Here is a 25,400-nt window from a genome sequence, read left to right as displayed (position 1 = left end):
TGAAAACCAGCAGGTTAGAAAGTTTGTTGGCCTCTCACTTTTTCAACATAAAATATCATGTATTTGGTTTGGGAGTGTTAACCACACATCTTCTCTAGGGTTTCTCTCAAGGATGCTATTTATAGTTTTGCTTTTCAAGCTGTGTAAAGGGTGTTATTAAGCAGCTGGGAAAAAAAGTTTTATCATCAGACGATGGAAAGCCATAGGCCAGGCAGAAAACTGCCAGTGGTATTTGTCAGAAATAAGTAAAACTGGGTTTAGTAGGTGTGTTTTTAAAGCACATGTGTTTCTAAGGAGAGTTGTACCTCCACATCCAGAGCTGCTGATGGAAATAGCTCACTGATACAAGCATTCCTGAAATATTTCCTAGAATTTCTACCAGAAATTACTTTTACATGTGTAGATTGTTGGCTTTGCTGTGTAAATCCTTTAGGTTTGCCAAATAGCTTCCAGGTTTCTGAATCCTGTCTTGCTGTAACTCTGTCTTACAGCACAGTTGTCTTCTAGGTTGCCCATCTACGGCATCACATCTGCTAAAATTTCTCATTTTATTGGTCTCTGAGACTGAAAAAAATGATGAAACAACAAAAATTTGTAAAATTTAATAAAAATTACTCCCTATCATTGCTTATGGCATCAGTTGCCAACAGGGTCCATCTTCAAAAAAATTAATTAATCTTTAAATTAACTACTCTTAATAGGATTTGGAAAAAAAAGCAGACTTGATTTGTCTGTAGCTCTTCAGCTTTGTTTCAATTCCTCATAATTCCATTTCAAAGCTCTTCTTTCAACAGATAGACATCATAAATTTAATTTTTAAAAGATTCTCTTATATTTTCTTGTTAAAAAAAAATTAATTTTTTTACCTTCCAAACTTCCTGCTTCTCCAAAACCCTGTTGGTGAGCCACATTAACAAATTAAAACAGATAATCTTAGTAATTATTAGCTTCTTATAAACATAATTATCTTATGATGAGTGCAGATGACATTAAAAAAATCTTACACTGAAATGGTGCCTAAAATGAGTTATATGCTATCTATGTGTGCAGTTTAATTGGGACCCCTACTGATACTGAAAACAGTCCGTTTTTTGTGGTTTCAAACAAATCCAGACTTAAATTATTACAATGATGTATCTGGAATGTCTGGGTGTCTGTATCCCCCAGAAATTTTTAACTCGTTCACTGACATAAGGGATTTTTTTAGCCCATTGACTGATACTAAAATGAAGATAGAATTTTGAGACAAAATTGTTCCTAACATTAGTGAAAATACATGGCTTTGCAGTAAAAAAAAAAGATATTTTAAATGCCCTGACTAAGGGAACACCACTTTGTGAGCTTCTCTGAAAGTTTCTACAACAGAAAGAGACCTAATTGATGTGCCACGTTTGGGAAAGGCATTTTCGTCAGAATCTGCACCTTTCCAACATGTCAGGGTCCAGGGTGAAAATTTGTGAATGCAGGGAATTTCCAGGGTTCTGCTCAGGAAATCAGACTGGCTTCCTCCTTGTGTGCTCTGAATATCTCCCTCTTCCTCATGGAACATATATCCTGTCTGTCTGGAAGATGCTGGTATTTGATGTGAAAACCAGTCCTGCAGCAAGAGGAACATTTACTTCAGGTTATAACTTCTGTGTTTAATACCAAACCCCATTATCATGCATGTGGTTGGCTGGGATCATGTTTATGGTTTATTATATTTACAGTTTCAACTGTAAACACAGAAAAATATCTGTTTTGCTTGTGAGGCTGCTTATTGCTCTCATCGAACAGTAACAAACCTTATGCTATGGATGAAAAAATGTGATTTATCTGTGTTTTTAAGTGTACTAGGTATGTGATTAGAAATCACTCTCATAAACTCTCTTATGCTGTGATTTTCTAAATTCCTGTTAGCTTGTCCAATCAGGGAAGTTCTTAAGCACATGAAGTAGCTGTCAGCATGTGGCTTCTCGCCACTGTGAAGTCTTGATATGGTTACAGGCCTTCAAGATGAAATGTGGTTTCCCAGACAATTTCTGTAATGGATCTTTGGGGTATTCATACTTTCAAGACATATGTGGATTTAGAAGCCATAAAAGACAGAGAATGCTTTGCAGTTTCTGTTCTAAATGTAACACCATTTAAAATGCTTGAGGTTACATGCATACAGTGGATAGTTCGTTCTGAGCATCTTAAACATTCATTTCTACTGGTTCTCATATCAGAGATTCTCTATTAATATTGCCATAGTGAAACAGGAGAGTGACTGCTGGGAATCTCCAGGCAATCAATGAAAAATACTTGGCAACAACACTGTCCTTTTCACTTTCATTAAAGGTTGTGAAAGCAATTTGCTAACATTAATAACACATTACAGTAACCTCCTGAATCTCTGTGAGCATTCAGTTCTAGAAAATTTAACCTAAGGTAGAAATAGGTAACAGCTATGCTAAGAAAGTAGAAACTGGCCATTCCTTTGCTGGCCTCCCTTTTTGTGGACCCTCTTGGACATCCATGAAGTTTTGTTTCAAAAAATGCTCATGGATCACAGTCTCCAATCTCTGAACTCTACTTTTTGAAGCTAATCTTTCATTATTACATCAGGCCTCTGGTCTATCTTGGGCTTTTTAATAGCTTGACACAAATTTTGAAAGAATCTGAAGAATGAGAAGGAAACAAAACCACTAACGTTTCCTAATAGCAGTATTCACCTTGTCGATGTATAGAAACTTCCTTAGAATGCTTGTGTTCAGCCATCAGTTTTACACTGTTGAAAGTTTAGACCCAATTGCAAATTAGCAATAAGGAGGAATAGTCAGCAATTCAAATATCAAATAGGAAAGTCTTCGTTGAGTTTGACAGGTTTTTTATTTCTTTTTTCTTTCTCCCTCCCTTCCCCATTGTTCCATAAATATCTTGTTTAAGTTTTATGGTGTATTCTGTATGTTAACGAAAACCTTTTGATTCTAATTTACTGCACCTAACCATGATGGCTTAATGTAGGGTAGTAACTACTGAATTATCCAGTGTCAGAATGTGCTTGCCAAATTTTTATGCTCGAGTCTCATCAACTTGTCTCACTGGAATGGAACCTCATTCCAAATTTTCCTTCACAAACCATTAGCAATTTACTTCGTAGTAATTCCAAGACATGGCTACAGAGTCAGTGTAACTTACAGAGATACCAAAGCAGACAACAGTACATTTTATTCCTTATCCTTTTGTATAACAAAACCTCTTTTTGATAGTAATGGAAATCTATGATGCAAAGGTGATATTTTTCACACTGTCCAGTACTATAAATATACACTACCATTTGCGTTGTAATCTCATGAACTCCCCTTGTTCCTACTTATAACATCAAAACATAGTTTTCAAGGACAGAATAAAAGCACTTATTGGAGAAAACTTGAATTATCTAGCAGTGAAATTTCATTATTACTTTAATTATGTACATAAAATTAAAAAAATGGAGTTGCTATAGAATTCCAGCAATGCAATTTTTCAATAATGCACCATGGAGATGGTTTCTTGCAATATTCCAGAGTTCTGTCCTTTAAGATGAATGTATTTTTATGTAATTCAAATTATTTTACAATCTTTAAAGTATTATTTTACAAATCACTGATGTATTAAGTTGGTTTAATTCTCTATCTGCATTTTGTCTTCCAAAAGCACATGTGGTAGAGACGTTTCATGATTCTTACAAAATCTGTAAACCAGTGAATCAGTAACAGGAAAAATAAAATTAAAAATTCAAAAGATCAATGCTGACCAAAGACCAGAGATACTTACAGTATTATTATATTTTTGGTTTTCTGCCTGTAGGCCGTAATTTTATAGATAAAACATTTTTTTGAGTAAATAAAGATGATCACTATATACCATAAATAATAGTAGTATGTGCTTTTGCTAGCATTAGAAGGATTGTAAGTACCTTCTGTCATATATTTTGCTAGTATCAAAAAGGCAATAACTGATTAAATATATATCTTCTGCCTGACCCATTTCACTTGTACTTCCACAAAAGTAATCCTATCCTGTTCTTTTCATCTTCTGGCTGTTAATGCTTTCCAGCAGAAGGGAGGCCAGTGACACCAAACAGCAGCTCCCAGGATATGTGAATGCTGCTGGAGCTGAACACTTTGGTACCTGGTTTAAAAGAAAATCAGCACTGAGTCTTCCTCTTTGGGCTGTCAATGAACAGTGATGCTACAAATATCAAGGCACTAGAGGAATTCAAATCATGTTAGGCACAAGAGCTCAGAAGTGCCTTTTATCCCAGTGAAATCCTGCCAAGGCTTGCAGTAAGATGGTAGTTTCCAGATCTTTTTCTCAGACTTCCAAGAGTGTTTGTGCCCATGTCTGAACTCGCTGTGCTCTCAAGTTGGGACCATGAGACTGAGCATAGCATTCACTATGTTCCTCAGTAGCTATCCAAGTTCAGCTTCACTTAAGGCTATATATAATGGTGTAGGTATAATAGTAATAATTTTAGTAATCATTTTTCTAACAGGTAATGAATTATAGTATCAGAATTAATATCATGAGCAGCAACCTCTTTGCTTGCATCACTACTGCTACTCTTGTTCTCTCTATTCCCTGAAAAATTATTTTGAAATTTTCTTGGGTTCTAAATGTTACATAGCTTTCAGGTAGTTTAGTATACTAAATTTCTGTCTCTAGGGACTTAGAAAAAAACTCTTGTGTAAGCAGACTGATCTCATCTTAATCCCTGGTAGGCATTCTTTCAAATCTTAAAACTACAACTGTAGTCATGTCAAAGTAATTTATTTTTTTGTTTAACCCAAGTAGCTCAATACTTGGATTAAAAAAGAAGAGGAATAGGTGCTGCAGGCCAGGATTTATGTAGGTGAGAAAGCTGGAACAGTGATAATGTGACACTGTCTTGGTGGCACCATCCTTTGTTGTACATGTTAATTCCAGGTGAATTATAAAATTATAAAAAGGTGTTAAGTATGGGAAGAAACTGTACAAAACCAAACCAAGATAGCATGTGTAAGCTCTTAATTTAATTACTGCAGATTTATTTTGATTTGTATCTGAAACACAGACGGCAGTATTGTATTTGCCAGAAAAATAGCTCATTTTAATGCAATCAACTTGTCTCTTATTTTCTATTCCTTCATTTGAGATTTTACATCTAATTTTCATCATGAAAAACATATTGAGATGGTAATACTGAATATATCCAAAGTGGTTCAGCACCATGGCTTGCTCCTTATAGTGTCAAGAAGTTTAGGGACAGCAACCTGGGGAAATCTAGATTTTTCAGGGGATTACTGCCCCTGACTCCTTCAGAAATCCGCTTGGACAAATTTATTCTCTCACATCCCCAGTGTCAGGAAAAAATCTTTCTTTCAACTGGATAGGTACAGACATGCTACAGTCACTCAGCTCTTACCTTCCATCAGTGAGATGTGTAAAATTTGCAGTTTCAGCACAACATTTGTCCAGTGGATCTCTGCCTGTGTGCAGGCCGGCTGTATAAGTAGGAATGGAATTTCAAACCTATCTTAGCGCATCTCACCAGAGTTCAGGCAGCAGCACCCCGACATCAGCATGCTGGGCACTTGGCCATGCCTTTGCTCAGTGCTCTGCCACCCCCAAATTTGCCTTAGGCAGGGCATGTCTGCAGTCATTCCTTACTCAGAGCACTTTGAGAATCTCTTCCCGAAATCTGATGGCAGAACTGTTGGGAGCCATCAGCTGTTAGAGAGCAAAGGGAACTTCTAAAAGAAAGGTTACTTGCCAGTATAGGCTGTTTGAGCACTTGACACACACCTTCACCCTTTGCTGCTTTTTTCCTTCTCAGTCTCTTTAAAATACAGTTACACGTCCACCATCCGGGAGCGAGGGACAGGAATTGCTCCAAGTGTTGGTATGGAAGGGAGTGAGTATGTGCTGCAAAGAACCACTTCATGGCAACGAGCAGGTTCTGGATGAACCACTGTCCTTTCATGGTCCCTGCAGGCCGTCAGATACAGAGCAGGCTTGGCAGCACTGCATCAAGGTGGGAGCATTCAAATTCATGTATAGGCAGTCAAACTAAGTAATACTGGATGGACGTTAGCAAAGTCATTTGGAAATAGAAGTACAGACAGAGATCAGGGGGAAAGATTGAATTCTAATTCAATGATCCCATATTTATAAATTATCTAGTATCTATAACACTTTAAAATAGGATTTATTTGCTTTAATAATTCATGGAAAGTTCCTAGTAGGTAATTTATTAATAATACAGTGTCATCAGTACGGATTTTGCCCAATTCCTATTTCTATTCTATTGAACCTGCTGCTCTGTTTTATGGCAGCAGCAAGAAGCTTAGTTTTAAGCAGTGAAAGGAAGCCTATTAACTTGTTTTCAAAATAAAATATGGAGATATCTGTGGAATACAAAGCTTCTGTTTGAGGTCAGGAATAGCTACAAACACAGAAGGAACCACACATTTCTGTTTATATGATTGCTAAAGGTCACTACGCAGAAAAATACTGAAGTATGTAGGCACTTAGATTTGAGTCACGCCACTAAAATCAATGGAATGACTTTTATACTTATTGGAATAATTATCCTATTAAGACATTTACTTAAGTGTTCTGCTGATTCAGAGCCAGAATATACAAGCACGCTGTAAAGGCAAATCCTGTCACATTGGCAAAGGACAATTTGCAGTGTTTACCAAATTCTTTAATAGTCCATTACTATTTTCAGCTGTTTCATATACTCTTGTATATGAAACTTGTATATAACACTGTCCCCCCAAGAAGCGTGTCGATATTGGTTTGAAAATGGTGGCAATCAGTAGGAAAGGTCTATTTATTTTTTCATCTGCATTCAGATTTTGGTCTTGTTTTCAACAAGTAGGTTTCTCAAGCTGCAATACTCTGACATTGTGCCTGAAACAGTTTGCTGCAGAGCAACAAATCTTCATGTTTTCAGGAAAAAAAAGCCAGTATCTGGTTAGTGATATTTCTAAAGAGATTAAGATTGTAGTTCTTAAGAAAGTAGATCTGTTTGTTTCACTAAGAAGATTAGAAACAAATATGCACCAAATATGTTGTTCCAGCTATGATGACTTCATCTAAGCACTGTAACAAGTGAAAAGCTGATAAAAATTGGAAGCAATGGAATGGGTTGATTAAGTCCATCTCCAGAACTGCACGCTGTAAAGCTCAGGTGATTTTCCATTACACTCTGCTGCTGGTGAAGCCAGGCTTACTGGTGGCTATCACAGTTTCTACTACATGTGTGTATGTGTGTACAGCCCATCTGCTTTGTAAGTTTTAGGAGAAAGGAGTTGGGAAACTCCTGCTGTCATTATATTTTTAAGTGAAGGATGCAGTGCACTGAATGCACAAAATAGCGTTCAAGCACAAATGGGCTACGGACCAAGAACTAAATCTCAGCAGCGTTTGCTTTGATTTCTGCTGCTGCCATAGTGGGTAAACTGGCACAGGAGAACTGGCACAAGAATGTATAGATTAGGTTTTAGCACTGTCAGTTTGAAACTGTTGAGAATGGTGGGTACCACTGTTGGTGGTGGCTGCAGCTCCTGGCTCTCTCTGAAGTTATGTGAGAGAGGAGGCGTATTTATCCCTTGCTTTCACAGAATACTGGTGTATTACGTTCGTGTGCTGTCAGTCTCGTGGGTAGCTGATAAATCTGGCTAGATAGTATTCATCAGTAATGATCAACAATTTTATGGTAAAATAGCAAAATTATTTTGGAATGAGATCTGGTGACTTCTAAAATGTGTTTTACAAAGCTGGTCTTTGTACTTTGTTAAACACTATTTTCTCCAAAACTATCACTTCTGATTCAGATGTCTCAAACATTTTTTTCTTATTTAGAAAGCAGAGGAAAACAATATTCAGGGTTCAGGGTTTTCTTTTAAAATTGTTTCATTTTTTTTGACTGAAATCTTTCTCAGGTTCTCTTCGTCCGTATTCACTATAAATATCAAACAGCTGATTTACAAGAGGATACCTAACTGTCTTCTGTTGATGGCTGTACAGAATTTTACCAATTGCATGGGATTTTCTGTTTTGGGCAGTTCTCAGGCTTTACCTGGTACAAATCTGCCAATGGTATCATGAGATAACCAGTGCAGCTGAGGTATGACAGTGTTTTATGATTGTTCTTTAAATCAATACATTTTCACTTTTAGAAAAATCAAAATATCTCAATAAATGTAGAAAAGGTTTATGGAATCATAATAATTGATTCATTTAGACTCTGATTTGTTTCTTTGCTTTTGAGCATTGCTTGCATGTAAATGTTGGGTATGACCCTGAAACACATCTTGTATCCTTTGGAGCTTCCCCTTATCTAATGAGGAAAAGGTTTTCCTGCCTTGTGTGTTACTGAATGAACATTATTCAAATAGGTGTGTGTGTGCACATTTCAGGGTTTAGGAGTATGCAAAGGCACAGTATTCAATGTATAGAAATGATGTGCTGACTTAAAATACAAAAGCAGTGCTTTGTAGTAAAACCTCCTGCATCCTCCTCACTTTCACATGCATTAAGTACAAACTATTAAAACAGCAGCATAGTTAACATGAAACAGATTTCCAGAAACATATCACCATAAAATACCTACTACTCTCATACATCTGCACACTGGGAGAAGAGGAGGGAGAAATTTATTTTTAAGTCCTTCTAGGAAAACTGTTATTGATCTTCAGACACTTGTCTTTTTATTCTTTCCCTTACCAATTCCCAGCCAATGGACAAGGACACACTGTATTACTACTTTCTGTGTGATTCATTCCTTATAAAACAATCTGTTCTTTTAGTGGCACTTGTTATTAATCAAGGTTTTTTGCTTTCATTAGAGTCGTTGTTGGCTCAATCACTTCACTATATGTAATCACTAACTTTTTGCATTACACTGGTGAATAGGTGATCTTCTATGTCTGTCAGAGGGATGCTGGTACACTTAGTATGATGCTTTGCAATTTCAGTGAGAACACTAATGATTGAAGTGTGATTGCTTTTTTTTTTTTCCTTTGAGAGAAAAAAAAGTGTAACATGTTCCCCTTAGAGAGAAAATAGAGAAGAATGATGGAAATTTCCAAACTTGATTTATTTTTGTATCATTAAAATGTTGAAAAGTACCAAGGAATACTCCTGCAGAATCAATCATTTCATAATGTATCTGCAGAGGCTCTGGACTGCCCTATCCTAAAGAGAATGCTGAAAAGGCTAAAGTATCAATTTTGTACAATAGTCTGAGTATTTGCAGAATATAGCACTAAAATTCTCACTGTTACAAGTGAAATGGAGGAGGAGGGAGGGTGTGTGTACATAAAACCTTTATTGACATGGTATTGTTTTCTTTGCAAAAATGGTCCAGTTTCTGTGTGGAACAACTAGAAAGACAAAGGAGATGCAATACATCACTGAGTAGGTATTTATGATATATTTTAATGCAAAAAGGCAAATGTTTAGATAATACAAAAAAAATTGTGAGAAATATTTAAAAAATTAATCAGTTTTTTCATGCAAATGATGCTTGTTCTCCAACAGCTGGTGACTGTTCTGACAGGCTCCTTTAAAACCAAGACTAAATAAATAAATACTAAATATTCTACACACGACTGTTTTTAAAATTTGGCTTCTCATCATATTTTCTCCCTGAATTTTGCAATTACCTTTTTCTTGATTTCTGCTGATAGCTGCACTTTTCCCTTCCAAGTCTCACATATTACCTGGTGAGTTTTTTTGGTTTTCTTTCCTGTCCATTTTTTATTTGAGCCTTATGGTTTGCATTCTATAATACAGTAAATTTCTGTCTTTTCTCCTTCCTTGGTAATTGTTTTGTAGAGATGAGGAATCTTCCATTCCCTCAACTCCAAACATTTAGCTTTCATTATTAGCCTTTTCTCTTGAAGCAATTCTGCCCCATCACTGGATTTTACTGCATCTGATTCCAGCAACGAAAGCATCTTCCAAACTCCTGATATACTTGGTCTTTATCTCTTAGTTCATTTAATCTGTCCTGTTTACCCTTTGCATATTTTCCCCAAATTAGGTTTTTACCTTTTAGCTTTGTCTCTTTTTCCATGCTATTCCATATTTCTGTATTGACTTTTTACCATTTTTTCCTCCTAATCTTTGGAACGTTCCTCAGAGCCACCTCTAATCCTCCTTACACATTCATGTACTCCATTATTGAATCTCCATCCTAACTTGTTGGATAATAAGCTACTTGTGAAAGAGATCAACTGTATTATTTTCAGTCTTATATATATTTTCTGTGGTACTTAAAGACATGTTATGGGCCTCCTCAGTCACTGAATTTTGTGTCCTATGCCTTAAAACTGGAACTTAAAAATAATTAAAAATTATTATTACAAACCTAATAGTAGTGATAAAAATATAATTTTCAAATTATTCAGATGATTTTATTTATCCTGGATATGCACATCTGTCTTTAAAACAGGAAATTTGTTCTCATATTTTATACTGCATCTCCTAATACAGAAAGTGAGGGTCTGGTCCAGCTCTCAGGCCCATAATTCAGAATGGAAATTTGTCCCTTTGTATTCGATTCATATCTCTTAGCCACATCCTATCAAGGAGCATTCTGGCGAGCATCGTATTAACAATTATATCTTTCCTTAGTTTTCTGTGAGTGTGACAGCTATTAACTTGCAGAAGAACCACAAGCTCCAAGGTGCCAGCCCTTTTGCCGAGGACAGCAGGCTCTCCATGCCCTGTTGGCACTGCCCTTCTCCCACCTCATTCCTGCACATTGTGGCTGAGGTGTGAAGAGAACAGCTGGGGCTCCCATTAGCAGAAGGACACATTGCACTGCTTCTCTCCTGCCCACAACACCCCACAACAACACTGAACACTCACTGATTCATACACACACACTTTGAACTATTGCTTGGAAGGTAAAAAATAATGATTTACAATTAACAGTATTTTGAATTTGATGATTTAGTGCTATGATCATTCTTGATACTGTTACAATATCATTTCTTAATACTCTGATGCTCCTATCTTTGGGCCTACTGGCCCATTGCAGCCCAGATCTACATTTTTAAGAAAAGGAAGAAAATCAAAGTATTTGAGTATACATTTCATTTTGGTGCAGCATGCATCATTATGCTGTGTAACTACCATTTAGGAAATGGCTATTATACAGAACCTGATGGGCCTTTGCAATGGAAGGCTTCTGAAAGCATTCTGTCCCTCCTGGGGCCTCCTTGCTACCTGTGGGGCACCTCACCTGTGGTTGAAGCTTGGAAAAAGGAGTGAAACCTGCCCCATCCACAAGAGAGATCTGAACCCCAGCCTGAGTAGGCACCCTGTTAGTGGGTGACAGCGTGGATGAGCAGAGCAATGAAAGCCCTGATTAGATTCTGAGGGAACCTGGGAACAAAGGTTTGCAGATGATGTACTAGATGGACTAATTACAAGGGCACCACTGTGGGACAGGATGATGCCACACTGTCTGGCTACAAACTCTGCAGGAGCTCCTGACTCACTGTTTTTCAATTAAGACATCATTAATAAAGAACAAATTTTTCTTCCTGTAGAGATTTGATGTCGGCAGATGCAGCCCTCTCCTCCTGGCCCTGTTTGTTACCTATGCTGAATATTCAGCTGGGTGACGCACAAGGCCTAGGCGTAAAATTGCTACTTATCCCAAGATAATTATCTTTATTTTTTTTAATATGTCTTAAAGCTTTTATTAATATTCTGAGAAAAATAGGAGCTTGTTTGAGGTACATGATATTCTGCACCATATAATTTATCTCTGTGTACTTTCTGAAGTTAATGAAGTTATTGAGTAATCACACCACATCCCTCGCAGCTTTGTTGGCTTCTTGCATATGTGAAACAGGCAGTGATGTATTAGAGGCTCTCTCTTATAGAAGTGGGGATTATATTAACAGCCTTTTTGCAGTTATATTTTGAGTACACACCTAATGGTATTTATTGGTTTTCTTGTATTTTGTTTTGTTTTAATTTATGTCTACTTTGTCTTGTATATATCTGAACAATGTATATATCTGAACAATGTCGTTTAATTGCCAATAGAATCCAGGCTGAAAGACAGCTTTTAAGGAGTCCTGGTCTAATACCAAAGTAGTGTATGAATCTGGTGGGAGGAGAAGAAGCAAGGAGCATATGGGATGTGGCTGCAAATTACTGTGTTCTTTATCTGCCTGTTGGAACATGATGCTTTAACTGTGAAATCTGAGGAAAGCTGTCTCTTCTGGATCATTGCCTTCTCATTGTTACTTTTTTTCCACTCAGTTATTCTCACACTTTAAATAAAAGGTCTGTCAATAACATGTTTTAAATAAAAGTAAGAAGAGGTGAATTGGATTGGATAATATTTGTAAGAAAGTAGCTGTAACCAACAGCTCTAGGTTTATAATCAATTAAAGGATTTAAGGTGCAGAACCTCTTAGGTTTTTGCACTGCAGTGGTTGTTCATTGAAGCAAGGAGCTCTTTCCTGAGGAGTTTGTTTCTTCATCCATGATTAAACCTTTCTGGAATTGCAGAGAAGTTTTATTGTGTAAGCTCCTGTTTTAGTAGTCAGATGGAAAACTTTAACTAGAGTATTATATCAGAAGGTCACTCGTGCCATTTCAGCAATACTTGTCAAAGATGCTGCCCCCCAAAAGAAAAAAATAGTCTCAGTGAAGAGCTGCTGGGGAAGTTAATCTGCGGGGGAAGTCAAGCATATAAAAGGACCAGTTCTGTTTAGAATAGCCCAGTCTTTCCCACAGAAATGCATCGTTACGCAGTTAATCCAAATATACCAGACTTGATAAACTTCATTGTTTCATGTGGGATGGTGAATTTTGCTTATTTCAGAAAATCAACAGTAGACATGATTTCTGATACTATGTGAGAACAATGTGATCACAGTTGGGGAAAAAATTCCTGATTAAATAGCATTTACACATGGTATTATTATTAAGCTACATACAGTTAGAATGTTCATGGACAGTAGGTATATGTGCTGGAGTTGTTCTAAGTTATTACAAATAATGCCCATTGCAAATACTATGATTCTACTGTTGAAACTGGTCTGTGTTGTGTCTCAGTGTGCCTGTGCAGACACTGTCTGGGCTCACTTCTCTGTTGCTTTACAAATCCACAATATTTGGTCATAACTGTTTTCAGCCAGTTTCCAAGTATTGCTTTGTCCTTTTCTTGTATGCAATGTTCAAAACAACCTCCTGTGCCACTGGAGATTTATTCTTGGGCCCAGTTTTAATTCTTGGAATGCTACCAAATTTGTGGTTACAAGAAAAATGAGATTATTTAATATTGTTATACCCACAACACTTTAAACACATTCCTGTTACTTAAATGTGTTTTCCCTTTCTTGTAAAATGTGCCCTTTTTTGTATGGCTGGCATGCCCCAGATGTTCAGTAGATTGAGCTGTGCTGAACCAATATTCAATTTTGATGCTCTCCAGAGGTCCAGATAAGACAGATACTGCAGAGGTACATCCTTGCTCCATCCATGTACAAGCAGCTATTTTGCTTTTGCCTGGGGTTGTTGTAGGCTTCTAATGAGGAAGAAATATAAGCACACTGATGTGTGATTTGCATCCTTCCTAAATTCATTGCCTTTCTTAAAATACTTAGCTGAATTTAGTGCTCGTATTAAAAATGCTATTGCAGTAATTGTTTAAAGGCTAACTGGTGAGGCACTAAACAAAAGCTATCATGTTTGTAGAGCAAAAAACATTTTCTGTAACAGCTTCTTGCTATTTGTTGATGTGGTGGAGAATGGGAAGGCTTTGAAACCTACTCTATGAATCATTCCCAGCATTTCATGTTACTGAAATGTGAATATTACTTTTAAATGTGTAACTATACTATTAGAGCCTTCTGTGATTTAGAGAGATCTTTCAGAATACTAAAAAGTAATTATTTACTTTCTTCCAGTCTATTAGTGCAGAACAACGCTCACACTGGCTCTACGTGGCAGGGTTGATTGGTTCTCAGTGGATTTGTCTTGTTAATAGGAGAAAAGAGGCTCTTGCTGGTATTTCTGCTCCCATCTGGAACATGACTTCTCTGGACAGCCAATTGTGCTGCACTTGATCGGCCTCCCTGGTGTGACAAAGCCGGGATCCTCAGACTCTTACCTTAAATAAATGCCTGCTCCTCACATGTGCCAGAGCTTCCAGAGTTTACCAGACACTGAGACTGAACAGCAGGAGTCACCTTTAGCTCAGTGAAACCCCAACCTTATGAAGCTGGGCTAACTCCAACCTCAGCAAAGTTAGGCAGCCGTGTTGGATCTCATAATTTTCCCCTTCTATGCTCTTTGCACGTGCTCGTGGAGCTCTGAGATATTTACACGATGGGGCTTGGATCACTTTGTCTCCTAAAAATGGAGTGTTTAATGCACTCTTTGTCTCATCATTAATTAAACATTAGAGATGCTCTTATGTAGGGCTGGTGTAGGGTAATTTTGTTCTGACACAGCTGCAGTAAATGTGAACTATGTGGAAGCTTTGCTGCAGTAGCTGTGGTTCTGCAGCCAGGAATGAATGAAAAAGAAGTGTTGCGGAGGTGGTGTTTACATACAGCTCCTTGCAATGCTGCTGCCAGTGGCTATTTACTGAACTTTAAATACATGTGTAGCAGCTGTCAGTAGCTGTATCTGAAATGGCTTGCCAGAACAAGTCAAGACCTATACAAAAATATAGGCTTTCATTAAGTTTTAAACCATTTTTCTAAAATCAGTAAAGCTGGTTTTGTTAAACTGATGTCCATTAAAAACCCACTACAGTTAATTTGACTGTACATTTGACATCAGCAACAACAAAAGCCCCATTCAATATATCTTTAAATTGCTTTGGTTATGTTGAAGATAGAGTTAATTTTCTTCTTAGTAGCTGCTCCAGTGCTGTGTTTTGGATTTAATATGGGAATAATGTTGATAATACACTCATGTTGTGGTTGTTGCTAAGTAGTGCTTCTCTAAGCCAAGGATTTTTCAGTGTCTCATGCTCTGCTAGTGAACAAGAGCACAAGATGATGGCAGGGAGCATGGCCAGGACAGCTGACTGAAACTGGTCAAGTGCTCATGGTTTGAGTGACAGTTATGTGGTAAAAATTATTTTAACAAACAATGTGAAATTGATGGTGGTCATTTATATTATTAATCACTAACAATTGAATAATATCTAGTTTATTTTCTCTGGGCTATAGTATCTATTTTATGAATGCACTTGTACTTCATAAATCATTCTCAGGAGCAAAAGGGAGAAAAATGAAAAATCCATTTTCCTTCAACCCCTTGGGTCTTTATTTAATTTTTAATGAAATAGAGAGGATACTTCATCAATGGCAGAAAAGGAGTAATGGCTTTAAACTGAAAGGGAGTAGGTTTAGAGTAGATTTTAGGAAGAAAATCTTCTCTTTGAGAATGGTGAGGCACTGGAACAGGTTGCCCAGAGAAGCTGTGGATGCCCCAGACCCACGTGGAAGTGTTCAAGCCCAGGCTGGTCAGGGCTCAGAGAAACCTGGTCTGGTGGATGGTGTCCCTGACCATGGCAAGGGGTTAGAGCAAGATGATCTTTGAAGCCCCTTCCAGCCCAAACCAGTTTGTGACTCTCATTCTCTGAGAAAAAAACTTGAACTATGACCATTGAAAAATCCTAACCCACAGATCAAAACAAATAAAGCAAAAGAGTTGCCTTGAGACACAAACCAAATTTGAAATCAAATAGATTTTTGAAGCATTTAAACTTTTGGCAGTTACTTAATTTAGCCATAGAATGTTCTTATATAACATACAGCAGAACACAGACAGTCAATATTAAGCATTTACATGATTTTTAGCTGGCGTAATACTTATTTCAGACACAAATCTATCAATATTGTGTATTTACTTTCCAATTCTGGCTTGCATGACAATGGGACATATGGGATCAGAAAAACTCTGCCTTTAATGTGATATCTCTCCTTTGTCCTTATGGTAGACCTTGACTGTAAAGCTGTGTATATGTCATAGGGACATCACTCAGCTGAATTCTGTTACGTGAAATAGTGCAACATGTTAATATTGTATGAGACCAGAAAAAGATTTTTCTTCTGTTCATTTAAGAGTAAGCTTTCACAGTTTGAGGCACAATAGCATTGTGAAATAATCTGATTTAGCCTCCTGTGTATCTCTGACCCTTGTATTTTACACATGTACTCGTTTATTTTATTTTGTTAACACTGATATTATGTAGTTCAGTCTCCACTTAATTCTGATTTGAAGATACCAAGAGGAAAAAAATCTAGTGGTGTTGGGAGGGTGGTGGCAATATTTGGTGTTTTACTTCAAAGATTAATCAACATTAAAATATATGCTTTATTTCCAGGTCAAAATTTTCCATCCTGAGTTTCTTTATAGATTATGTTTTGCTGCTAGAATTACACTTGCTCCCTTCATTTTTATTGTTTTTTCTTAGATGGAGACTTAAATGTGCTCGTGAGCTCTTAGTCCTTTCCTTCATAAATGTTTATAGTTTGGTATTTTCCTAATGTGATCAAATTATTCATTTGTTTTTTTTAAACATGAATGCCAGGAGCAGATTCCATGATTTGGTGTCTATCTGGCCCTATTTCATGTAGTAAAATGAGGAAATATATTGTGGCTTTTTTGGTAGAAAATGGGAAATCTTGCTATTCAGTTTTTAGCAGGAAAACTACCTGTGTCATGGAGTTGTCACGTTACTGTTTTACTTTCAGTGACCTTGGTCTATTGTGAAAAATACACAATGCTTCTTACTTCACTAGGAAATACCTCAGTCCATATAGTAGTCTTCTATACAGAAGAAGAAAAATCTCTCATTCTCACACTAACGGAATCTGCTTTAAGAACTATTTCTATTACAGCCCTTATTAACTTGATTTTTCAGTGCATCTTTCATATTGCAAGCATCTAGTAGGTATCTCAAAGCTCTTTCAGAAAGCAGGTGAAGAATCTAGATCATCTCAGTGCATTAGACTCAATCACCCTTAGATATTATGGCATTTTAAAGATCTATTTAAAGAATAAGAATGAGAGCTTGATTTACATTAATGATCAACATGTAATTCAGTCAAGACTAATGCTTACCTTTAGCTCTATGCTATCATTCTGAATTATTTCAGCAGGTATTTGCATACTTCTGGCATTGTAAAATATAAAAATATCCTTTTGGAGCAAAAGTGAGATTGCAGTTGTTTCATTATCAAAGGCACAAATTTACTACTTGCTGCTACTTTACCACTGATGGCACTAGTACTACTGACTTTCCTTTCTGTTGATATTGCTAGAACATGTTGCTGCTCATTTACTTCCTTCTCCAAATGTGCTTTCCATAACTTGTTTCAGTGTCTGTTATTATCATGCCACTCATGCCAACTATATGTAGAAGTTGCATATTCAATTGTTGATACATTTATTACACAAAGAACAGTCTGTGAAAATAAAACTGTATTTCATCAACTCTCAAACAGCATTTGAAAGCTTCATACAGTCTTCAGAGTTCCATCTTTGTTGTGCATCTCCAGCAAAATGACTCTCTATATAGCAAACCTAAACATCCTTCACACCCAGTAGCAGCTGAAACTCCTAATAGAGAGTGGGTTTTTTTCTTACACACTGTGATTAGTTGTTTTGCTGCCTTGGATGGCAGTTCTGCTAAATTTTTATTGCTTCGTGTACTTATGGCTCATTTATTGTTTTTCATCTGTTTGCTTACTGAATAGATTTATTACCTTTTCATGAAATAATTCTCTTGAGATAACTACTTATTTCCACAGAGGATTGTTCAGTTTTAAATTATTCTCCAGTTTTTGGTTTCTATTACTTATATACAGAAGAATTTTGCTAGCAATCTGCATGGATCCTGGGGAAAATTAAAAAAAGAACAAACAATAATAATTAGAAGAAACTCAGTAAGGAAAAACAAACATATTTTATAAATTATCACATTTAGACCTTTGCCTTTAAAGAAAATTTCCCTGAATGGCAATTTTCTTCCCAGACTAGAAACTCTAGTGTTGCTATGCATTTTCAGAGTCTGAAAGTCTGAATGCTCAGTGTTTTGAGGAGTTCAGATCACATATCTTTCTCTAGATACATGACCATATTTGTCTCGGTTTTGGAGACAAAACTTCAGGAGGAAAGGGCCTCCCCTTTTCCTCTACCAGTGAGACAAATGGGTCACAAGAAGTGAAAGTGGGAAAAAGAAACCAAACTGTTTATTAACACAGGAACAAAATAGGGTAGAACAGGATTAAAAAAACCCCTCAAAGTACAACAAATTCCCAGAGAGGGAACAGACACGCCGGCTCGGACCAGCGGGGGCCACCCCGTGGGCCCGCCGGGGCTGCCCCCACAGGCTCCCCGGACCAAAAGGAAGGGAGGCAGTGAGGCAAGGGGAAGGAAAGGGAAAAAAGAACAAGAAAAAAACCCCAACAGAACCTTTTCCCAGCTAGCTGGAACACAAAGGAAACCAAAAAGCAGCACAGTGCTCCCGGCACACTCCCTCCTGGGCCCTGCCAAGACCCCCTGAGCCCTTGGGCTGAACCGTTCAACTGCCCCTCGGGCATTGAGTGGAGGGTTAAGGAATAAAGCGGCTTCATAGCATCACCCCAGGACATATTTAAAAAAAAAAATTAAGCACTGCACAACTGCAGCTTATTCTCAGTCTAGTAAGATTTGATTGTGAGCATGCGTCAAGTCTCCGCTCTAAAGGTGCTGAGACAGGTTATCAGCACAGAGCAAACAGCCATTTTGCAGAATGAAACAAAAAAAATCTCTCCAAATTCTATCTTGCAGCAGTAGGCTAATCCATTCTTGAAGGCTTTCACTGTGCAATCTGACCATTTCTTCTGAGAAGTTTATATTAGATTAACTATTGAATAAGAGTGAGTAATTGATACAGAACACGCCAAAATGCAGACCAGCCTTTTATAACTTACTCAAGTGTTAAGGGTAGGTGCCACAGACTTCTGTATTGTTCATATACAAAGACTTAAGCTGGAAATAAACCTGTTGTCACCTGAAATACATGGTAACCTTAATATAAACATTAGGAATAGTTTAACATGTTGAAAAACAGATGAGAAGTGAATATATTCCCTAGCAACAATGCAGAGGCTGAATTACATGAACAATTGGATACCAGTCTTGTCACAGATATTACACTTCTCTGTATCACTGAACATCAGCTAATTAAAAAGTGCATTTAGCCAGAGGAATTATTTTTATGAATTCACAAATATGCTTTAAGCAAACACAAAGGAAAAGTAATAAAGCTTAATTTACTTATGAACACTCTGCCCCATCTGCTGTATACCTGTATTTCAGCATTAGGATGATCCAGAATCATTGTAGTATTCCTTTTTTCAAAATATATTCAGCTCATTAACAGATAACTAAATTCTCACCTTCCCTAGAACATGACTATGAGAAACAAGTTCAAATGGTGATGAAATAATTTGTTTTATTTAATTTCCAAAGAACAGTATGTAATGTGACAGCACTCACAGATGCTTCTTTTATTCAGGGATTGAATTAAAGGAGCTTCTCATATTTGGATTGCTGGATAAAGCAACTGCCACATCCATTCCTGTGGACAAGTGATTTCCTTAGATAATGGATTTCCTTTCTTTTCCAAGAGGAAGAATAGGATCAGAGCAGAACAATTACTTTTTTCTTCCTCGTCTACTAAAATGTCTACAGAAATTCTACTTGAGAACATTCTTAAAAGGTGGACACAGAGCGACTGCTGACCACAGACCAAGAGGCAGAGTTGTGTAAATCATTCAATTTTATTTTACTCTTTTTCAGTTCTTATTTTTCCAGTTTTCAGAAGAGCAGCTAGATCAAGCTAGTTAGAGGGGTTTTTTCTTCATGTATGTCTGCTTAAAAGCTTATTTTCAAGTTAAAAGGATGATGTATAAATTGAAAGGAGGAAATTGATAAGCTTATATTCTGCTCTTTGTGAAGTAGTAGTTCACTAGTGAAATTAAGTGAGGAGTGATATACTCTAGGGTTCCTTTTGGGATTTTTCTACCCTCAGCCCCCAAACAGTAATAATCTGTCATGTAAGATGAATCCTTAAGTCCCAGCAGGGCCTGAACGGTGTTTGGAATCTTTACCAGAAGTCAGGAAGTGGGGGTTTGAAACCTTCTCCTCGAGCACATTGCCTCAAACAGGTGCCTGCTGTCTATGGCCAGAAAGTCAGGTTATTCCTGCAGCCATGCATCCACCTGCAGTGCCCTGACACTTGTCAGGAGAGAGTCCCAACCTCTCTCCAACCAGATGGTTGCTGCTGATGATAAACCAACCTCTCCTGAACATGCCAAGCAAATGATACAATTGTTCTGCACCCTTGGCCTTTCTGCTTTATTTCTAAGCACAGGAGTAGCTCTCTCCCCAGCTCTTCTTGGCTTCCTCAGCCTCCTAAAATAGCACATTCAATGCATGCTGTCATCCATGACAACACATAGTTCCAGCTTTCCACTGAAGCTTACGATACTTTAAGTTAATATGGGGAAAAAATTAAAAGTGTACTCATTTACGATCCTGTTGTGCTCCCTCAGTACCTCCTCAGCTCCTGCTTAACTTTTGTCACTTGCCACAAATGGAAAAACCCTCACCGTGCAGTTCTGCCTCTTACAGAAATTCCTGGCTGAACTAAATTGTATGTGATGTATTCAGAGGTGTATGACTATGAAAGCAGAACCAAATAATTTACTGCAAAGAATTTAGCTTTTTATTTAGTGGAAGGGGAGAGGACTTTTTTTTATAAGCTACTTGTTCTCCCAGAGCACATTTGCTGTGAAGGACATGACACTGCTGGTGGGAGATCATTTGTGACACTGACAACACTGGTACATTTGAGCCAAACAGATGAATATTGATTTGATATATGGAACTAACTCATTATATGGTCTTTGATAATATGTTTTGAATTCTGAATTACTTCGGGAATGCAGGACTAATTTTCTTAACATTCTTCAAATTCAGTCAGCACACTGTTGCAGATATTAATTTCAAAAATATATTAAAGCACATTCTTTTGAATTGTCCATGTGCCAGTTTTTGTCACCTAAACATCATGAATAATAGCAAACCTATAATCTTGTGACATTTCAGTTGTAAAAATCATCCTTAAGTCTCTCCAAATGTACAGTGCTTTTGTACTTTAATTTAAAAAAACCAAGCAACAAAAAAAAAAACCCAAAAAAATCCCACCACGAACAAAAAAATCCAAACCCAAAACCTTGCTCTTTTCTAGCCATCTCTTATATCATGAGCTGTCACCTGGCTGGTTTCACATTATTTCACATTTTTTAATTTAATATGAAACATTTAAGAAAAAACTTGATCAGTGTAGAAATATTCCTTCTTTCAAATTTTCATCTGCTAGAGTCAAAAAGTTGCAATACTTCACATAACGAATCAAGACAGCATCGACAGTTTCCCTTCTACACATGAGCTCCCTGTGAATTTTCAGTCTTTCCTTATCTCATAAAGAGAGCGAGATGGTGAGGAGAGTGTAAAACACCAGGGACTGTGAATGCAGCTCTTGGGTGTGAGGGTGTGATAGGTCAACAGTAGGCAGAGAGCACTGGGAGATGGAGGAAAATTGACAACTTCCCCAAGCAAAGTTGCAGCTCAAAGGTACTGAAAGACAAGGATTGCACCTTTGTCTTTCATTTTCTCTTTGATGGTGTTGAACACTGCAGAACGTTTGTTCAGTGGAGGATGTAGCCAGAAGAGTTTGTTGATGCAGACCAAAGAGTTTTTTGGGAGAACAAGGAAAGAAAAGGATGCTTTGAGGAATGCTTCTTCTATGCCCAGAGGCTCTATATTTGAAGTAGCAGAACTACATGCAAAATCAAAATGACTACAAACCACACCAAAGTAAACAATTTTTTCCCCACTGCTTCCTGAGATTATCCTGTCTTTTATGCTGGTTTGATTCATTTTGGGGTTATGCATCAGACTTGCATTTCAGGTGCTATTTTTTTGTTTTTCCCTATTTTTCTTTCTTTCAATTTCTTTTTCTAATCTCCAACAATGCTTAAATCTGTATCAAAATCCAATAAAAAATAAATTAACACCAAAACCAGAATTTCATGTAGTGAAATGCATTGGGAGGCTTTGCTGGTAGATGTGTCATGGAAGGCTTTCCCAGGTTATGTCTTACCCTTGCACTGAGCCAGGATAGCTCTTTTTAAATGCTCTTCCTAGCAGAGGAATAATAACTGAATCATTGAAAATAAATGAAGTGAGCATCTGCTCTAAGTTTTGGAGGCTTTTATTAACAAATGTTGCTATATTTTAGGAGCCAAGTTTTGAAAACCATTAATACATACTGGTTACTGGCTTAGTAGCACTCCTGGAACTTATTGTGAGCAAAAATTTTATTAATGCAAGAATTGCATGCTAGTGAATTACCAGAAGAAAAGACTTTAAGGCATAAAGATCTACACATTTACAGTAGATTAATAAAAGAGTGCAGAAGTTTTTGTCAGTCTCCAGAAGACTCACAGACAGTTGTGAGAGCCCCTTTGTTATCTCTGGTTCTAACTGGTATTCAAGGCACGGCATAGTGGGTTTTGTGTTTGCTCAGAACTTTGTACAGGCATTTTGGATAACTCTGAGGATAGAGGTTCAACAAGTCCTCTGGACCCTTGTTCATATCAGGCCACCTTCATTGTGAAAAGATTTATTTCTTATATTTAGTGAAAATTCCCCACACTCCAGCATCTGGTTTTTGCCGGTTGTCCTGCCTGTATCCTCTCAAGGAAGCTTCTTCTCCACATCCTCCTACGACATGGTTGCAGATGTCAATAAGGTCTCCCCCGTGTCTCTTTTCTCCAGACTAAACAAGGACAGCTCTTATCCTCTCCTCAAGCTCCGTGTGTTCCATCCAACCCCCACCTTTCTAGCCCTTTACAGGACCTCATTCCAGTGCACCTACGTCCAGCTTGAACTCAGAGACACAAAATGAGACACAACACTTGTAATGTGGCCTCACAAGTGCTGAATAGAGGACAAGGATCACTTCTCTCAGGATTCTGGCTTCATTCTTGCTAATTCTTCCCAGGATGCAGATGGCCATTTTTTTTTCAAGGGCACACTGCTGGCTCTGGTTCAAGCTGTCCACCAGCACCCTCCGGTCTTTCCTGCAGAGTCACTTTCTCTCTGCCTGGCCCCACATCTCTACTCCTTGTGTGGGATTCCTCCATCCAAGACACAGGACTTCACATTTTATTTTGTTGAACTTTATGAGGTCAACATCAGCAACTGAGAATCAGGATGCAATCAGTTAATTGGCCTTGGCTTCATATACATTTTCATGTAGTACCAGAGACATTTAAATCTGGAGGTAGTTGTCTCTGTCCTTCAAATACTGGCCTTTAGTTCTCTTTACTAATAGCTCTGGTCATTTAATAACATATTTTACAGCAAGGTGAGGTTAACAGGAGCTTTTATAGGTCAATTTTTTACAGGGAATTGGTGAACCAAAACTGTAATTATGCATGTGAAATAATCCCTTGAATAATTGGTGGTGATTAACTGGCTGCTATCATTGGGACAGGTTATAAGGATTTGATATAAGAGGTAGAAACCAACTTGCCAAACTTACGGCAAGTAAATGTTATATATTCCATAAAGCCCTCAATTTACTGTCTTATTTCTGGACAATAGGGCAAATACAGCAGTAATTGTGATTTTTATCAGTTGGTATTTCAATCTAAAAAACTGCATCATTATACTGAGTCTTGATGACAGTACACCAGAGAGTTTCAAAAATTTGACAACCCTGTCAGGGCACAAGATTAAATGATGAGTGTTAACAGTGCTTAAAAATTTAACCTGGTTAAGTATTTTATGCACAGCTGCAATTTTTTCCAAATAGTTTGATACTGTGCAACAGAACACAGCTGCATAAGGCTTCTAAGTATCACCTTACAAATTTCAGCAACAATGAGAACTGTGTGTGAACACCAACTGAATTTGGTATTTTTGAAATTGGTAACCCCTCCAATAAAGTGCTACAACTACAAAAGGAACAGGACAAAGTGAGAGAGAACAGAAAATCTCTGTGAAGACAACAACCATATTGTGGGTGAAATAATGCATCTTTCATTTCTGATTAAGCCCAAAATACACTGTTCTGAAACTACCTCCAGCTGAGTCCTCCCACAGTCAGGAATGATGTACTGGAGATATGTTAGAGATTTGGAAGGAAGAGCTAAAAGAGGTCTGGAAGAGATAACTGAGATTGCAATGATGTCTAAAAAATAAATCATCGAAAATAGTTTCAGTTGAAGTGGTGTGTTTAGGAAGGAAAATTTCATGTGTGCAACACAATATATGGACAAATGTCAAGGAGAAAAAGATCAAAAGGATCCATGTTTATCTTTCACAATAAAGGTTCAAAATAATTTCTCTTATCCCAAGTATATTTCAAAAATGTCAATCTATAGAGTGTTCTGAGGTCTCTCAGTTCTTCCTGTTGAAGCTGTTTCATTACCTACAGAATATTTAAATTTTCATTGGAAAAGGGACTAGATCCCAGATGTTGCATCTTTGAGGAGACTAATCAAATTAGCTGTTGCATTCAACTACCCCTTTCCAAGAACCCTTTCTTCAACTTTCTTAAGCAGACTGACCTTCACAGGAGGATTTTTCTAGATTTATAGGCTTCAGACAGTACCCCAGACTTCCCCAGCAGTTGGCTTCAGCTCATATCCAATGAACTCTCACAGGGCTATTTACTAAGATAGTGCTGTAAGGTAGCTACTGATTATTTTGGTAAAATTGCTCTATAAACTGTCTGCTATTTCACTCTACTTATTTTTAAGCATGTTATGTACTTCTAGAATGATAAATACTAAAGAACTTAATTAGGTCTACTTATAATTGCTTATGCAGTTCCTTTAAGAATGCAAATTCACCTGGCACAAAATTAAAAAGAATAAATTTAACAAGTGCTACCCTTTTAATTTTAATACAAGTCAAAATAGTCTGTAACACTCCTTCCAGACAACATATACTATTTTTACAGTGCAGAATAATTCCTGTTTTGTAGAGCTGGTGCTGATTAAAATAAATTCACCTAATTCAATTTAATAAAACTAGCTAATTTAAGAAAAGTCAGTGCATTAAAATTTACTGTACATGACAACTTTTCTCATTTCAGAATGCACCCTACCACCTCTATTTGATTATATTTCTTACTGTAAGTTCTGAAAAGGCTAATGAATACCTTAACAAAGCAGCTCAGGTTCTATAATTGGGTGTAATAAGCTGATGAGGTAATGAGCTTCTTTGTCGATTTAATTCAAATGAGAGATCTTTGATGTGCTATAAAAACAACATAGCAAGAAGTA

The 25,400-nt window shown here is 37.2% G+C and overlaps 1 protein-coding gene across 6 annotated transcripts in view; it reads left to right on the top strand.

The window, feature by feature from the left end:
* Positions 1–25,400, top strand: part of TENM1 (teneurin transmembrane protein 1) — an 828,305-nt gene that overhangs the window by 328,600 nt on the left and 474,305 nt on the right. The gene's annotated exons all lie outside the window — the stretch shown is intronic.

The sequence above is a fragment of the Corvus brachyrhynchos genome, unplaced genomic scaffold, assembly GCF_000691975.1.
Source record: "Corvus brachyrhynchos isolate BGI_N302 unplaced genomic scaffold, ASM69197v1 scaffold398, whole genome shotgun sequence".
Taxonomy (NCBI): Eukaryota; Metazoa; Chordata; class Aves; order Passeriformes; family Corvidae; genus Corvus; species Corvus brachyrhynchos.
This window is presented reverse-complemented; position numbering and strand designations above follow the sequence as displayed.